This window comes from Lygodium microphyllum, chromosome 25 (assembly GCF_053477565.2).
Source record: "Lygodium microphyllum isolate KBCC chromosome 25, Lygodium_microphyllum_v1.1.10, whole genome shotgun sequence".
Classification (NCBI taxonomy): Eukaryota; Viridiplantae; Streptophyta; class Polypodiopsida; order Schizaeales; family Lygodiaceae; genus Lygodium; species Lygodium microphyllum.
The window spans coordinates 56929835-56943457 of NC_141159.1; the positions used below are offsets into that span (position 1 = coordinate 56929835).

A 13623-nucleotide genomic window follows, 5' to 3' on the forward strand; every position below is an offset into this window, starting at 1 on the left:
CTCTTTGAAAGACAAATTCAGTCCCCAAATCTGATATTGGTTGGCTGGCCTCTTGAATCTCCTTGAAATTCCTCAATTTCAACTGTTCGAATTCAAGTCCTAGGCCCTCAATTCTCAGCATGCATCTCGAGGGGCTATCAAAACCCTAATTTCTACTGTAAATTAGGGTTTACGGCAAAGACTGACTAAAAACTCTTCCTCTGGTGGCTCAAATTACTAGAAAATGCTAAAATAACTTGAAATGGTTGGGGGATAAGAGAGCATGCTATAAAGAGAGAAATTTCACGAGAAATACTAAAAAGCTACTATTGCCCTGCTCAAACCACCATGGAAGCTGTCACCTACAACTTAGGACCACTAGAAAGACTGTTGCCCCCTCTTGTATGCTGCCATCTGCACCAGAAGGACCTTGGGCTGCTGTCACCCGCTCCTGGAGAGCTCCAAACTGCCCACATGCTGTAAAACTAATCCCTCGTGAACCTCTCCTTGCTCTTTAACAGCCTCCTTCTCTCTCACAATGGCTGGAATAGACTTCCATCAACCCCTAAAAACGTTTTTCCCACTTGCATGGGCAAGTTTTGCAAAGTGGTAGCCTTCTAATTCCATTTTTCAACATTATTTAGCTTATCAAATTAATTTTTAAAATATTATAGTCTAGTACTCAAAAAATTAATTTCACTAACCAATAATTAAATTGGCTAGAACAATTTGTCTTCTAAGTATCCCTAAGCAATTATTAGCCCTTAGATCAACATTAATTAATGAATTAATGCCTAGTCTCTAAATGTCACCACAGACATTAGTGGACAATAAATTGGTCTAAGTCGAAATTCGACATCGAGTACCACCCAATACCTATCAAGCATAACTTATTACAACTTTTGCCTTTGGCACCACTTGATATCTCGAGATCCTAGGTCCCACACTATGAAATAATGGACTTGCATTTCACATGTGTAAGTCACATTAGCACATTTGATTAACTTATAATCAAATGCTAAGTAAAGCAATAAAATTTCACATCCTTGTGACACTTGATCATATTTAAAAAGTAAACCATTACGAATGGAATACTTTTTTGCCATCTTTTTCTCAGTAGCCACCTTTCATGCATCCGAACTGTCTTCTCACTTCTCATGACGAGAGAGACTCACTTGCAAAAAGCTAGTCCCATTGGTGCTTAAGCACCATCTCTCTAGTCCTGTAATCTCTATAAAACCTATGTGTATGGCATTTTCACCCAAAACTGTCCAAGCTTAAATTCTTACAGAAAAGAATTCAAATCCCGGGGATGGAACCATGAAACCGGTCTATGACTCACATAAAGCGGTAGTTTCTTCAATTAACACCTGGTCTTTTCACACACACACACAAACAGAGACCTCAATCCCTCGCTCAACACCACATTGGCCCCGAAGACCGGCGCCCCTCTCGGTATTTCTTTATCAATTAAAAGATGGAAAGTTACAAAAATGAAATGTTTCAAAATACATAACCAATGAACAATTCGTTTTCATCTTTCCTGAGTAAATCCCAGTTGCATAAGGACAATACAGCATGACCAAACAACATCCCTTTCAGGAAAACATTTTCTGTGACCATAACTCAATGATTCATGTGCAGAATTGCAATTTACAGAACTCTGTATTTACTGTTCTTACTGTCCAACATATCCAGAACAACATCGCTTTTAGGAAAGCATTTTCTGTGACCATAACTCAATGATTCATGTGCAGAATTGCACTCTGCAGAACTCCATATTTACTGTTCTTACTGTCCAGCATATCCAGAACCACATCCCTTTTACCTTGGCATCATTCCAACAATAAAACAATCCCACAAACAACACTAAATCAGAGCTGAAAAACCCTGTTCCTGTGTAGCATGGTCATCACTTTCTTTGGTTCCTGCATTGGGGAAGCCAACAACTGCTCTTAAACCTGGAGAGTGAGGCTCTTGCCTCAGCAGAAGTGCATAGAAAACACAGAACTGTACCTTTGATGGAATCAGCCCATCATGCTAAGCATTTCTTCTGAGAATAGAGAGAGAGTTAACCAGAGGGAGCAAGCTCTACCGTACATGAGTCAGAGACGAAGAAGTACTCTCCATAGTTGATAAACTTGCAGCAATTTGCCCTCAGCTCCTCCAAAAAACTTCATTCTCAGATCTGCCCCTCATGCCTATTACATTTTTTTTAAATGCTCTCTCTCTCTCTTTTGGGAATTTGTGCCACATAGCATACATGTAACAATTTTCCCATTTAAACCTTCCGGTCTAAAATTCTGCATGATTAGTGCAAAATTTGACCTCAACACAGACCAGAGAATTAATCCTCGTGCAAAAACGAAGATAATGACGCGAACAGATTCTGAGATCCAAAAATAATAACTCTCTAAATTTTAGGGATGGTAACCCCTGCATTCCTCAAGTTGTTCTGAGCAACTTTTATCATTGCAACCACATCAAAAAGTGTAGTGGCTCAGTTACGGTGACTTTTATTCCATGAGCATTCTCACATGTGTATCTTCTATCTTGGCCAGACTCATTGTCATGCACCATCTCCAATGGCTAAGCACACAGTCCCAAACCACTAATATTCTATTCTTTAGTGCCCATTCAATATGAAACTGGTCCCAAGGCTTAGACAAACCATTAGTCCAATTTATCCCAATGGCTGCCTCTTCTGGCCATGCAAAGATCCCGCCTTAATCCAAGAAAACTCTGGGGGTAAAAAGCAACAGCAATAAAAGAAAAGAAAAATAAAATATTACATAAATAAATAAGAAAAGTAACTACAAAATGTATCACCACCTATTGGCAGTTGCTATAATCGAGGTAAATTTCAATGCCTTCTACCTAATTTTTCTCTTTTCAGTCTTCGATAAAGTGACTCTAGCCTCCCTTGTGGATAGATAGTGCGTTATGGCAGTCTACCAGGATGGAATGGAGGCCGTAACAATTTTGAATAGACTCTCAAGGTCACTTCCTTCAGCCATGACTTCCTTCGGCTCCTCAAAATTCACAAGACATTCAATGATGCCCTGTAACTTTGGTGGCTTACTCCCAATTTCATAGTCAAACTCTTGCAAAGTGATCATCTACTTTGCTGGTCTAATTTGCAGCCATTGGATGACCTTCTGAGGCTATTGAGACAAGGCAGCAGCAGTAAATGACACATTTTCTTCAATTCTTCGCGAAGAAAGTCTGAATTTTCTCTCTCCTCTGCGTTCGCTCTCATCTCCCAACCTTTCTACAGCCTTGCCCCAAAGATTACAGCATTGAGATCACCAAAGGCTAAGAAATTTCAGATTTCTTTGCTGTAAATCCTAATCTGCAACAAAAATTAGGATTAAGTAGCAACCTTGGGAAGCGCGCAAAAAATTGAAAGCTCCAAGACTTGGATTCAATAGGGCTAAAGCTGTTTTCAGTCAAATTCAAGTAGAGGACCAAAAAATCAATGAATTTGGGGCATTTTCCATCTCCATTAAAGCGGGTGAATGCCAATTAACTACGCGAATCAAGGGGCAAATCAAATTGAAGACTTGCTGGTCATTTTGGACAGCAAGGGGAGTTGGAATACCGAAAGGGATTGGGAGAATCCCATTGTACATCAACTTCTTCTTCAATTAAGTTAAATAAATACCGAAAGGGCACCAATTTTGGGGCCAACAAGGTGTCCAATGTCCAAGATTATATTGTAAAGTGTGCATTTTAGTTTTGTAAACTTGTTAATTGCTGTAAATAGTACTTAATCAGGTTATTTACCACCCTATCCGAGGAGGAGGACTGGTTACAGTAGTCATCTCCTGCCTATGAGGCTCAGTCTAAGTCCAGACGAGGACATTAGAAGCTCTAAAATTGTAATTGTCTATCATTTTATGTGTTTTAGACACTTTAGATGGAGGGCACATTAGTGCACTTCTTTTTGGGCACTTTTGGCCATTTTTAGGATTTTTACCCTATTTAGGGTTTTGCCACTTTTGGCCTATATATAGGCGGCAGCCTGCCCTCCCACTCTCATTATCCATCATTGATCCTTCATAACCAACAAGCCCTCCTCATTCTCTCATCCCCCTGCTTTACCATCTAGTCTCCACACTAATGTGTAGAGCTGCATGTTGGGACTGACTATTGCAACCTTGTACCTTCAACCATTGCAATCACATTATTCCTTCTCTCTCCTGTATTCTATCTGTCTCCTTCTTCCTCCATTTTCATTTTCCTCTTTCCGTTGCGCACTCTCACACCAAGAGCCAATGAGGATAGGAGAGTAGGATAGCTCCCAAAAACCTGCATTGGCAAAAGCTGAAGCAAATAAAACAATCTCTTGGATAGTACTACTTGGCACCATAACACTCAACCAAAGCTCCATGAGTAATATGAGATGTTGAGTGATGGATCCAATGATAATGTATCCTAGGGACAAATTATCGTGAAGCATAAAGATACCTTGGTCTAGAAAGCATTGTTGGCAATGGTATGGATGTTGCTACAAAACAAGTGGAAACGAAAACACAAAGTAGGTCAAGGTGCACACGTATAAGCAAGCATAAGTCTCTCTCACAGTGCAAACACAAGGACAAAAGGGACACACAACTCCAACTGTGAACAATCATTATGTGCATGAAATAGTCTTAAAACATCAAAACACCTGTGAACAAGGGTAAAACAAAGTCAAAAGTTAAAAGACGTGTGAAACACATCGACTATGCTAGCAAGCACCACATTGCTGCCATGCTCAGAACAAAAGTCAAACAACAGCAACAGATGGATGCCACAGTCCACACAGCTACCAGTCAAAATGCAGAACCTGTGAACAAGCAGTGCATCAAAATGGAGACAAGATTGCCACAATGGCAGGAAACACAAGACTGCTGGTGGGTTACATCAAATGCCTGGCAGGAATGGAGGTAGGACATGTCAAGAACAATGTGTCACAGCTGCCACACTGCACGGTAAAATGTGCTGGTGGCCAAGCAGGCTGAGTTAATGTCTACTTGCCTATAAAGACATCAAGGCAGCCAGAAAGCTCCAAAAATTAAGAACAACCACTGGCATAGCCATCTACAACAAGCGTGCTCGAAAGCGAAGGCTCTGCAGACAACCTCTGCAGCAAGCTAGCAAGCTGAAATGCAAGTTAAAACAGGAGAAAACATTGAAACTTAATACTTGAAAGATCATGAAACCTGTGACATGTGATACCCTGTCAGAATGCTGCAATAGGGAAGTAGAACACAAAATCAATGAGCATAGAAATCAAACAAGACATAAGCACACAAACACAAATTTGATCAACAGAATGGAATCCACTAGTGCACAACATGACAAGATACAATTAGTGAAGAGTGTTGGATGTAAAGTCCCTTCATCTCCGTGTAAAGTTATATGGGTGTGAACACACCCTTATTTGTACCCTAACATATAAATACATTTTATTCTTTGTGTACTGTAACAAATCTGGTACACTCATCTTGGGATTCACTCTCTCTCACACTCAACATTGCTGCTCCACTCCTGACTCGCACTTTCCATTGCGCACTCATCCCTTCAAAGAGGAGCACATGTTGCCCCCCATCCATACCAAGGGCAACAGCTGTCACGTCAAAGTCTTCACAATGATATGTCAAAGTACATATGTAACCACAAAGGGTTGCAGCACACATATACAGATACAAGAAGTGACTGCCCTATAAGACAAATGCAAAGTGGCTAAAAAAGTGGCCACCTGGTCCTCCTAGGGTGGACACATATGAAATGCAAAAATGACCTCTGACACTGGTGTGCTGAGGCAAAAGAGAGGACTTTTGGAAACAGTGATTCGCTCTCTACACAGATGTGACTGTGGAGTAGGGATTATTAATGCAATAATGAGCATAATTAAAAACCACATTCCTTTCAAATGGTGCCCATAAATATCCTTATTCAACTCTCTTGTTTACGGTGTCGTGCCACTACGCGGGCATAGTGTGAAAAACTCTGGAGTCCATCATCATCCGACTTTCTTATTGATGTAGAGCATCAATGTGATCCAAGTCATTAGTGCTAGTGTAAGTGGCATGGATGGTTTCAAAATATTAGATTTTTGAACAATTTTAGCTTATTTGTTATATTATTTATTGTTTAAAAAATCCTAAAAAGCCAGTAAAGCTTTTAGATTAGGATGGCATGCAAAAAGCAAGTTGCTTTTTCAGTCACTTTTGGGATTTTTCATAAAAAAGAAAGATGGGCGAAATCGCACGCGTCACGATCGCAGTTGACAGTCTAAAAACAGCACTTTGAACTAGAAGAAGAATAAGGAGTGAATTGGGAGATTCTGGATCAGGCGTAAGCATCCTGGGGTTTTACCCCCCTTTGAAAGCCAACGGAGCGATCAGATTTGAGTTCCAAGCAGCAGAGAGGAAGCTATCGTTTGATATACGTTTTTAGTCTACGAGGGAGCTCCAGGAGATCTAATGCTTGAAGATTGCTTCTGAGTAATACCAGACAAGGGATTTCAAGTTCTATCAATACATATTGATTCAATTCATTGTGCTTTGTCTTTATCGTGTTTACCTCTTGTCTATTATTTTTCTTCTCTTCCATCTCCTATCTCTACTTCCTTCTATCTCTGATCCCCGGTGGATACGACCTTTCGACAAAAACCCCTCCGACATTGGTGAACCCGACGTAAAAGGTCGTCAGAAGAAAAGACAATATGTGAGAACCTTCGAGCACAATTTCCAGTGATGTTTTGCAGCAGCTGGTGCAAAATATGAATATGCTTATGCAGGTATAACAACAACAACAAGTGATGCAGGCTTCTGCTCAAACAGAAACTATTGTGATGAATGCTCTGCAAGCAGTTGAGTGTGAGATAAAGCTGTTTAATGGCAGGAATGTATCTGCATATATACATACCTATGCTCAAAAGATGGAATTCTTTGGAGTGGCTCAACTTGCATGGAGCCAATATTTTATACGAATTACTGTACATGAATTAAAAGCACGAATTACTGAATTGTACCTACAGGATGCTGACTGGGTAGCTTTCAAGAAGACACTCAGGGAAGAATTTTACATTGAAGGTACCAGTTTGACTATGCACAAGACTTTTCAGAAGTGGGCTTTATAACCCAATAAGGGTCTTGTGGCTACAGAATTGTTAAGACAATTTGAAAGTCAATTTGAGCAATAACATTTTGTAGAACAGCAAGCTCTTGCAAGTCAAAAATTTGAATTGTTTCTACAAGCAGCGAATCCTGCGCTTCAAGAGAAGCTTGATGATATGCTAGAGCATCAGAGTACAAAGACAGGTCTTAAAACAGAGTGGAGACATGTCAAAGAAGTTGTTACTGCACTTGTGAAAAAGCATAGAAGAAGAGAAAGATTGCATGTCTCTAACTTGCTCACTGTTACAAGCAAAACAATTAATGTATCCAGTAAGCCACCCACTTCTATGGCTAAACCTATGGTTGCACCTACTATTGTTTCCACTTTTAGGGAAGATGTATTAGATGAATTGGTCAAAGGCATGTCGGAACTTCAATTGAAAATCGCAAAATTGAATGAAAAAGGACAAGAGAAAAGGGGACAGGCAGCAGCCCCTAAGCCACGAAAAAGATGTATGTGGTATGATAGTTTGAAGCATGAGAGAAAGAATTGTGATGCCTATCAAGAGACCTTGGCACGACAGCTCATCTTTTGAAAAGATGGCAAGATCCACGCACAAGAAACGGGATTGCCTCTTGCTTTGAATTTTGAAAAGGGAGGTATGCAGAAGTTGTTGGAAGACTTGGCTGTCCAAAATGCTTATGCGGTTGTACATGCTTCTACTTTTGATCTACAGTTGGATAGAATGCATGGCCAAGTGATGGTTGGTCCAAAGGCTAAAATATGGATACGTGCTTTACATGCAGCTGAAAAGAGAAAAGTTACTGATAGTAAAATATCTCATGCAAGGCAAGACATTCATAATATAACTGGTTGGAAATCACCGGTAGATGTATATTCAGTGTATGCATATTTAGCAAAGGTACAAAACACGGATGTACTTGTGGAAGAAAAACGAAAGAGAGATGAAGATAATGCAGGGACATCTAAAAGAGTGACAAGAAGAAGTGTGAATCAGTCTAAAGCTACAAATCAACCATCTCCCGAGTATGTTATGAAAGAGGTCAGCCTGGAGCAAAAACAGGATAGCAAACAAGAGGACAAGCAGCCAGGGTATAAGTTGCAGCCTGACATTGAGACAGCCACAGATCTTAAGAAGGTTCTTGAAGAACGGATCTTAAACAGTCGGCTGGAATTCACCTTAGGAAAGGTGCTTGGCATCACCAAGCGGGAATTTCATGATGAGATCATTGATATAATTAAAAGGAAGCATCAGTTTCTTGGTGATACCACTAGTGCATTGCTGCAATTTGAAGAGAAAATTGGTTTGTTGGGTATTCGGGCTAAATATGCTATGAAGTAAGTACTCGATTATCTATGCAAGATTCTACTAATCAGTGAACAGTATGTGGAAAAGAGAAGAAAGTGGTTGAAAATGCATTGTCTTGTAGCAATATGTATGGTGGAGTAAGGTAGATGCAACAATATAGGGAAGAGACTTTAGGATTTATTCCTTGAAGTCATTACACAAGAAATCATTGGGCCAGGGCTACCACTAAAACGGTAGTGAAAATAGGGAAACGTGAAACTCCTTGTGTTGCTTTGCTTGACCATGGGTCTGAGATTAATGTCATTGAGCATGGATTGTATGAGAATGGTACATGGCTTATGGACACTGATCATGGTTGGCATATGAGGGCTCCAAATAATTCTTCAAGAGAGCTCTATGCAGTACGTCCTAATGTAAAAGTGATGATTGGTGATGTACAAGAAGAGCAACACTTCTTTGTGCAAGATAATTCCTCATATGCAATGATTTTGGGATAGCCCTATATTACAGGAGTGCGTATGGAAACAAAGGTGCTTGATGATGATTCTGCTTATGCAAGAGTAAAAAGTAAGAATGGGAGGAAAGCAATCCAATTTCTTACTGTTTGTGTTAATCATCCTAGAAATAGGGATATGCTTCGAGAGTCTCCTTTGTCTCCAAATGCAAGGAAATTCAAAGACTTGGATTTTCATTAAGCACTGGTATAATGTCCGGCTACAGTAGTGTTGTTCAAAGGATGTACTCGCCTCTTGATGGAATGAAGCATGTATTTACTATTGGTTATTCTCAGTTTACAGCAAACAGTTCATGTTGGTTTAAGCCTATGAAAGCTGTGTGCAAGGCTAAACGTATATCTATGAAACAGGCTACTAAGGAACTAAAAGCATTGGGACTGTTAGCTGAAAATGAAGGCATTTCACGCATCTTTTATGGGCTGAATATTAATGACACTATGGCTAAAATTTCAACAACTATACATGCAAAAAATGAGGCTAAAAACAAAGTGTTGTCAGTATGTTCTTTGGACATGTATGATGTTATAGCATTGTTTGCTCAACAGGAAGGATTACAATGGGTTGAACCACTTGCGGAGACAAAGTATAAGACAGTTAACAAAAAGATGAAACCAATTGCTTTGCTGCTTCCACCAGAAAGTGAGGGTCTGTATAAAAAGGTGTCAAGACAGCCAAGCTTACAAGGATCCTAAAGATATAGGTATCAGTTTACATCTAAAACATTATAGAAATTGAAAGTTGATACAGAAGGGTTTCTTTTCCTTGCTGAAAGAGACTGTTTTATGCAGATGTTGGCTAGGCATGGAAAGGGATTTGCATTTCAGCCAGCCAACTGAAATAGGTTGTGTGGATCCAAATGTTGTCTCTCCTATGGTAATATCTACTCTACCACATGTACCGTGGAACTTGAGGCTTATTCCAGTGCCTGAAGCTTACTTGCCAAAGCTAATGGATTTGCTAAATGAAAAGATTCGCATGAAGATCTTGGAGCCCTCTTCAGTCCCGTACTCAAATCGCTGGTTTACTGTACCCAAAAAAAATGGGGCCTTGAGATTTATTCAAGACATGCAACCAGTCAATAAAGTGACCATAAGAAATGTGGGTGCAAGTCCTATGATTGATGAATTTACAGAGGCTTTTGCAGACAGAGCAATCTATTCTTTGAGTGATCTTTACTCGGGGTATGATCAGTTTCAGCTTGCAGTTGAAAGCACGGATATCACAACCATGAAGACTCCCTTGGGGTTAGTACGGATGTGTACTCTCCTGCAAGGTGCAACAAACTCAGTGGCACACATGACAAATGCTATGAATAGAGTACTCAGGGATTTTATACCACAATTGACAATGTCCTTCTTGGATGATGTTCCAATCAAAGGGTGTGCAATGGATGAAAAGAATGATGAGATAGATGCTCATGGATGTAAACAGTTTGTTGCAGACCATATTGTGAATTGTAAGAGGATTTTGATGCGTCTAGAAGAGGTGCATTTAACTCTTTCTAGACAAAAGTCTATCTTTAGAGTTGAAGAGGTTTTGATTATTGGGCATATATATGGGCCCTATGGATGAAGACCATCACCAGCCAAAATAGATGGGATTGATAGAATGCAAGATGTATACACGAATATATCCGAGGTGTGTAGATTCTTGGGAGCATGTGTGTTCTATTTGATATGGATTACTCACTTTGCACATGTAGTTGATGCTCTATATCAGCTTCTAAGAAAATGTCAAAGATTTCATTCGGAAAGGAAGCATCAGAAAATTGAAGCAACTCTTAAAATCTGCTCTTACATTGAGAAAGGCTGATCATTCACATGGAAAGCCTATCATTATTACTGTTGATACAAGCCCAATCAAGATTGGATGGGCAATTAGGTGAGATGATGAGGAAGGGTAAAGATATGCAATTCGCCTTGGTACTAAAGTATTGACTGAACGATAGAGAAGATATCCACAGGCAAAAAGAGAATAATGGAAAATTGTGATAGCACTTAAATGTGATAAGGAGTATTTTATGGGTACTCATGTAGTCATTGAGACCGATTGTTTGCCAATATTAGATATGATTTCTAGTTGTGCTACCCCGGACATTGCTATGCTCCGGTGGATTGTATACATCAAATCTTTGAACCCTGAGTTTCAGCATATTGCAGGAAGAGATAACCCAATGGCAGACATGTTATCTCGGACACGCTATGAGAATGAAGATGGAATGATGGATGAGGAGGAAGAAGATGACTTTCTTGCGGCTGAAGATGATGTTGTAAGAGTGAATTTAACAATGCAAGGAGTTGTTACAGCATTAACAGAAGCTTGGACAACAAAGAGAAGACACTTTAGATATTTTGTATATTGTGTAGAAGTGTTTCTGGAAGACAAATATATAGGAGAGTGGCTAAGAATTGGTCAATACCTCAGTACAGTAACAAAGAGAGATGAATGGTCACATGAGGAGTTTAAGAAGTTCAAGAGGAAAGCCTATGGGTTTTTCTTAAAAGATGGATACTTATGAAAACATCCTAAAAAGAAACAGGGTATGCCATTGCGAGTTTTAGGTGACGAAACTTCACAACTTACAAGTAAATGTTATGCAAGAATTTCATAAAAGCTTATGGGCTAGCCATAGAGATGTTTGGGGTACTTTTGCAAAGATCAAAGAAAGATATTGGTGGCAAGGTATGTATAAGGATGTTGCTTACTTTGTGGAAACATGTACGACATGTCAAATGTATTCATCTGTTAGACATCGGGATGGATTGCAATCCACATATCCATTATCTCTTCATTTTAAGTGGGTGGTGGATTTAGTCACGATGTCTACATGTCTTTGGCAAATGAGATATCTTATACTTGCCCATGAAAACTTGACTAATCAAGTGGAAGGGAGAGCTCTACGTACTAAGATAAGAAATGCCATGTGTACTTTTCTCTTAGAAGAGATCTTTTGTCAGTATGGCTGTGTGGAAAAAATTACTGCAGATAGGGGTGAACTGGATGCAAATGAAGCTCATGATTTCTTTGTACAGTTGGGAATAAAGCTTGCTTTAACTTCAGCTTATAACCCTGAAGGAAGTGGCAAAAGTGAAAGATGTCATCCACCTATTGTGAAGGCATTGGCAAAAGTATATGGAGAGAAGGTAAAAGAGTGGCCACGATTGCTCCCTTATGCTTTGTGGACTGACAGAACAACACAATGTGCTGTTATAGGATATATACATGTTGAATTTATGTATGGTCAAAAACTTATCATGCCGATAGAAGAGATGACAATCACATGGAGTATGCTACCTTGGGAAGAGGAGTTGAATCGAAAGGAGTTGTTACCCTTACGCATTAGACAATTGGAAAGAAAGTCAGAAGACATAGAGGCAACAGTTGCAAAGTTAAGGGAAGTAAGGATATAGAACAAGAAACGGTTTGAAAAAAGACAAAGATTGAGGCCAAGAACCATACAAGATAGGGATTGGGTATTGGTTTATAATAGCAGTTTAGACAACCAGCATAGTGCAATGCGTAAAGTTTCCAAAAGATGGTTTGGATCCTATATCGTAAGACACATGTTTGATAATACTACTTATGCATTGAATGAGCTGGATGGGACAGCCATAAAAATAATCAAGTTATTCAAGAGGCGGAAATCTATTGTCTATGAGTTGTCAAAATTGAAAGAAAATAGTGGCCATGATACAAGGGCTAGCCAAGAAGATATGGAAGATGAAGAAGCAAAGGATATGGTTATAGAGGATGAGGAGGACTCAGAATCTGGTGACAACTAGGATTTTGGCATATATCGAAGGATATGCAGATTCAAAAGAGATGGATATTGTGCCACAATACGGGCACAGTGTGAAAAACTCTGAAGTGCATCATCATCCAACTTTCTTATTGATATAGAGAGTCAATGTAATCTGAGTCATTAGTGCTAGTATCCGCGGCATGGATGATTCAAAAATACTAGATTTTTGAACAATTTTAGCCTATTTTTTATATTATTTATTGTTTAAAAATACTAAAAAGTCATGAAAGCTTCTAGATTAGGATGGCATGCAAAAAGCAAGTTGTTTTTCCAGCCAATTTTGGGATTTTTCAAAAAAAAGAAAGTTGGGCAAAATCGTTCACATCGCAATCGCAGTTGATGGTCTAAAAACAGCACTTTGAACTGGAAGAAGAAGAAGGAGTGAACTAGGAGATTCTGGACCAGGCATAGGTGTCCTGGATTTTACCTCCCTTTCGAAGCCAACGGAGCCATCAGATTTGGGTTCCGAGCAACAGAGAGGAAGTTGTTTGATACACGTTTTTGGTGTATGAGGGAACTCCAAGAGCTCTAATGCTTAAAGATTGCTTCTGAGTAGTGCCAAACAAGGGATTTCAGGTTCTATCAATACATATTGATTCGATTCATTGTGCTTTGTCTTTATCGTGTTTACCTCTTGTCTATTCTTTTTCTTCTCTTCCATCTCCTATCTCTACTTCCTTCTATCTTTGATCCCCGATGGATACAACCTTTCGACAAAAACCCCTCCGACAACGGTACCCCCCTTGAAAGAGGAAAGAAGGCTTGCAAGCTACAAACATCATGATCAGTGTTTGCAACTTTCAAAAGAATGCACCTCCTTCGAGAAAATCACAAAATACAAGGGGTAAGAAGACTTCTAAACATGCAAGTATAAAAAGAGAAGATAC

At 39.5% G+C, this 13623-nt stretch overlaps 1 protein-coding gene and 1 pseudogene across 1 annotated transcript in view; one reads left to right on the forward strand and one right to left on the reverse strand.

Moving 5' to 3' along the window:
- The window catches only part of EXT-LIKE (hydroxyproline-rich glycoprotein family protein), a 50996-nt gene that overhangs the window by 15655 nt on the left and 21718 nt on the right, over positions 1–13623 (reverse strand). The gene's annotated exons all lie outside the window — the stretch shown is intronic.
- Positions 6911–9577, forward strand: LOC148014247 (uncharacterized; annotated as a pseudogene).